The sequence below is a fragment of the Poeciliopsis prolifica genome, unplaced genomic scaffold, assembly GCF_027474105.1.
Source record: "Poeciliopsis prolifica strain line A6 unplaced genomic scaffold, Auburn_PproV2 SCAFFOLD013, whole genome shotgun sequence".
In the NCBI taxonomy this organism is placed as follows: Eukaryota; Metazoa; Chordata; class Actinopteri; order Cyprinodontiformes; family Poeciliidae; genus Poeciliopsis; species Poeciliopsis prolifica.
Window position 1 is genome coordinate 2,613,554 of NW_026562388.1, and position 5,356 is coordinate 2,618,909.

Sequence of the window (5,356 nt, forward strand, 5' to 3'; positions counted from 1 at the left end):
TTCAGGATACTGAATAAGCCACGATATTATATCTCTATATGAAGAGCAGGTGGAGGGAAGCGCATATGGCACCGGCCCCTGACTGTAGTCAGGAAATTCTTAGACAGCAGCCGAAAGCTGAGATAAAGAAGATCCCCGGGCTTTCTGAATACCTCTGCATATCTGTGCTGCTGACAAAACACACACACAGGGGTGACACATAATGAATGCTGCCACATAAACATGCACACAACCAAAACATTCACACACTCTGCAATGCAAGAACGCACATCTATATATGGAACCACGTACACACAAGCACACAAGGGTAAGGAGCCGATGACCCTCGGCTAACTCTACTTATCAGACTAAGCTGCTCCTGCCCTAAGGATAAGCAAAAGGGGAAAAAAAAGACTGGAATTCACACTTTGGATAGATTTAGAAAAGAATATAATGCTGAATATATTTTGGTTTCAAATAGGTAGCTGTGCTATCTTTCAAAGTTTCGGACATTGTTCCTTTTCCTCAGTTCCTCTCATTTGCTTAAAAAAAACAAACAATTGAGAACCCTGTTTATGAACATTTTCCACTCAGAATTTACACAGAAGGACCGCTGTGTGAGAATTTACCTTCGCTGCACATGTTCCAAGACAGATATCGACCTCCTTCTCAAGCAACACAGAGTAGCTGCTGGGTTTTTTGGTGCTGTTTCTCCCCAATTCCATAAAGCTTGAATTTATTATAAAAACTTGGATTTTGTTTTCTACCTGGCAAAACACATCTGCTCAGAACCAATATGTGCAATTTACTTTTCACATAATGCATTATGAAAGATTTAAGCACACTGCTGAAAAATTTGATCATCACTTTTCTTTTTTCTCAGTTCCTCTCATTTGCTCTGAACCTTTAGAGGGTTTCTCATTTGTGATTCCCCAACTAAAAATTGTGAATAAAACATTTTTTAGCTCTCTCCACTTGTTTCAGCTTCACGTTTGGCGGAGCTGGGTTTTCGCATCGCATTACTTCTCTTGCAAATTATGTTTTGATATGCAAATGATCAATTAAAAGATCCTTTCATGGAATTCAGACTCTTGCCAGGGCAAATATGTTCACAAGGACTCGGGGAAACAAAATGAACAGACTACAGTACTTCATAAAAGTATTCATTGAAAAGTGTTTTTACACAGCTAAAAACCTTCATGTGTCTTAATGGTGTTTAATGTGCTAAATTAATGCTGGTGTTATGTGTGCACTCCTCAAATTTAGCCTTTTAATGGAAGAATCTCAAGAGGAAAACCCTTCTAAGAAGAGTGCTCGAAGACGTTCCACCTGCACTGAAAAAAATAAGTCATTGGATGAACATAAAAAAATTATGGAAAGGATTTCCACCTGATTACTTTGCTTTATTTCAGCACCATGTACTTGTGTTACTCCTATTTAAAGCAAATGTGTTAGGTCAACCTAATTTATTAAGATTATTCCAATGTAAAGCAAATGTGTTGGCTCAACTTGTTACAATGGTGATTCAATGGGTGATTCTAAATCAAACATGTTGGCTCAACATAATATATTGTGGTTATTCTTATATAAATAAAATGAGTTGGCAAAACATAATTCATTAAGGTTGTTCTAATTTAAACCAAATATGTTGGCTTAACCAGAATTATGGTAATGCAATGGATGATTGTAAATCAAATGAGTTGGCTCTACTCCATTCATTAAGGTTATTCAAATTCAAATGAAATGTGTTGGCTCAACATATTTTTAAAGGTTCCTTTAACTCAGTTACTATAGTGTGACCCCCCAGTGTAATGCAATACAGCCCGCCCAACTAATCTGGAATGTTTAGGACCAAATCATGATGTAACTTCATTAAGATGAATGTAAATCTAGTTGAAACCACCTTATTTTACAGTGGTACCTTCACACTACCTGATTCAGTAGGTCCAACTCACTCAAAGTAAGTTAGCTCAACAAATATGCTTCATGCTAAAAGACAGCTAGTTAATCGTGTGGAAATCCTTTCCATTATTTCATGACGTTAATTCAAAGACATATTTTCAAGCGTTAATCAAGCATTTTAAGATAGCACTGGTGAAAGTGTAGGAAGAACACACAACAATTAGAAAAGGTACAACACAATTGTATTTTCAGAATTGTTATACATCTTTTTTTACACAACACAAAACACAGCCGAGTTGGACATTGAAATAAAAAAACAACTACAAAAAGGTTACAGTTTCATTTTCCATCTAATTCTTCACAACATAAAACATGCCAGTATATTTGCTCAACTTAGAGAACTGTAACAATATAAATCTTTTCTACTGCAGACTTTAAACACTCATTTCCATATGAAACTTTACTCAACTTAGCGGCGAGTTTCATATTGAGAACTTGTGCTTTCTTTGATAAGTTCTTTCCATCCAATTTCATTATTATTTTCTGTATTACTTCAAAGGTATGCTTGAGTTACTGAGCAAGTTGAGTGCTGAACACACTAAACTTGAGGGTAGCTCAAGTTTAGTGCGTAGATTAGTCCCAGCAGCATCACTATTGCAGAAGATACACTGCCCAAGCTGTTCATAACTTCCACCTCCTCCAGGACAATCCCAACATCCAGATGTGCATCGGCAGCCTCTGCACCTCTGCTCAAATGACGATTCCGAGGACAGTCTCGGCTTTGGCCATTTCTGCACATTCATCAACGTCCTAAGGGAGTTATGGAAGGGTATTGGGGGGGGGGGAGACAATTCACATAATTAAATAAATAAATTAGACTGACATTGATTGAGTCACTCATGGACCTTAGTTGGTGAAAGTATTTTAACAACTCTTAGGAGTTCTAGTGTCAACACAAAGAGAATTAACATACCATGTACTCCCTCACCAGCTTCTCTGGATCTTCATTTAGGTACACACAGACCTTTGAGGATGCACTCTCGTCTGACCTCAGCAGTGTCTTCCTAAATATGCAGATCAAAAACAATGAGAACAATCTCAAAACTCCAGCAGTATAGGTTCACACTTGAAAACATAGCTACATTCAAAGGAAGTCACAACAAAAGTGGTCAGTGGCTTGCAGTCTGTTTGAAAGATATTTAAAATTGTTAGTATCCCTTCATTATGCCATGACTAAAATGGAGTTTAACATCTTATTTAAACATCTAACTGAAGCTGTTAGATGTTTAAATAAAGACATGAATATATCACCAAAGAAATATGTGAAAAGTACAGAATGGTCAACACAGTCTATATCCTTCTACTTAAATGAATATGCAAAGCATTCCATGTCTTACAAGTACATGGACAGTCTATGTGTGGGCATGGATAACGTCGCATATGCCGGTGTTTTTAAATGTAAAATGTTTTAACAGGTCATATCTACGAGACAGAGAGAGACTACACTCCTTACATTTCCACATCCCCACGCAAATAAAGACAAATAAAACAGACTGGCCAAATAAATGTTTAGCTGAACCCTAGCTTTATAAGCTCTAACACTACATTCAGTCACTTTAGATCTGGCAAAACTTACTATTAGCCACTGAAATCTATAACTTGATAGCCGATGAGCCCCTTGACCAGAACTTAAGCAGACAGGTGATGTTCTGAAAGAGATCAGATATATTTTCAGCCATTAAAATATGCAATTCATAGTGAACTGAGTTGTATCTTTTAGTACAAGTCCCTTGAATGCCTCATGAATATAACCACAGGACACATGCAAGCACATATGTGCAGAACAGGGTGAATTGAACATGGTAGAAAGCAATAGTAACATAGGTCAAAATGAGCACATACAATCAACACAAAAACATCATTTCAAATTAAACCAATGAACTTCAATATTGTTCTGAGCTACAATTATTTGGGGACAACAAAGAAGAGTCCAAAAAAAACCCAACATCTTTACAGCAGAGGAATATGTATTTTAAAGAAAGAAAATAGAAAGCTCAAGTCTGTAATAATGAATAATCCATTGAGAGTTTTAGCCTGACAAAATATACTAGAAATCCATAACTAAGGTATTTTAGGAACATTAACAAAGCTCAGAAAGCAATGCTTTCTGCAGGTTTCACCGACTGAAATGTAGGACTTTTTATTACCATAATTAATTAAGAATCTCGATGATGATAGAAAGGTACCAAAGTGTGTGTATCTACATTTACCTCCATAGTAACATTACTGAAATAGAATTAAAATAGTTAGAAATAGACTGATGTTAGATCCGTGTGTTAAAAATCCACTAAACCTCCAGGGAGCTCAGGAGGAACAAACTGTGACATTTCTGGGGTCCATTTGTGTCTCTGGCAGCAGCTTTGTACACCACATATGGCTCTGCAGACTTTTTTCGCACAGAATGTACCTAACATGGTGCGGCGATAAATGTAAACAAAAAGCTATCTGCCTTAACCTAACCGACTTAATCTACAGAACATGAAATAATGTGACACAAGTATGGAACAAGTAGAAAATGGTGCAAATGTTAGAGAAATTTTAAGTTACATATTTTTATATGGATTTGATGAAAATAGTTTGACTCTTACCTTCTTCAAATTAAGTAGATGCACGCCAGGAATCTCCCCTCTGCCCTTGAAAAAACCCAACAAGGTGCAAGCCAGTTATCTCGCGTGATTTTCTGTAATCTCTTGATGTCGCTGGATCCCCTTCAGCGGGAGATGAGTTTTTTTTTTTAATTGCAAGCGGGAGATGAGTCTGACACAATAGCGCTTTGGAACTGACGTCACTGTGTTTTTTATTAGATTAACTTTGACAAATATAGATATTGAATAAAATAAAATAAAAATATAAATATATAGGCTATATATATCTTGGCACAGCCAAGATACTGCGCAGGACCTCAAGCTCCCAGGCCTCTGGTAGAGGACCGAGCTCAGAGGATAAGAACCACCCACAGTGGGTATATATGTTAATTAGATGTATTCAAGTTGAGATAACGTCATTCAATCACGTTAGTCCAGTTGAGAGAAAAAAACGATTGTCTCGCGTGTTCTCGCGTGATATCCCGTGATCTCACTCGTTGTCCTCAGCACAATATCAGTCTGACTATAATGAATCATGTTAGCTCAACATGATTCAATTTTATAAATGTGAAGTCGTGGAATATCTTGTTTATCCAACATGATTTTATCACGTTTTCGCTTCAAACCCAACATTATTGTGTGAAAGGTACATGATATTCTTTTGTTCATGTAATATGCCCCGACGTTTTTTTTTGGCGGAAGATCTAGCTGACGTAATTGAATCACGTATCTCACCTTGAATACATTTTATTCCATTTGCGAGAGAAAACCGATTGTCTCGCGTATTCTCGCGTGAACCTGCGTGATATCCCGTGATCTCACTCGTGGTC

General features: G+C 37.0%; 1 long non-coding RNA gene across 1 annotated transcript; it reads right to left on the reverse strand.

Annotated features, from left to right (window-relative positions):
• Positions 1 to 2,343: 2,343 nt before the first annotated feature.
• Positions 2,344 to 4,616, reverse strand: LOC129365464 (uncharacterized). Its single transcript, XR_008606523.1, has 4 exons — positions 4,530 to 4,616; positions 3,518 to 3,590; positions 2,855 to 2,945; positions 2,344 to 2,691 (listed from the first exon to the last, which is right to left on the reverse strand). It is a non-coding gene; the product is annotated as an uncharacterized LOC129365464 (long non-coding RNA).
• Between the last annotated feature and the right edge of the window lie 740 nt (positions 4,617 to 5,356).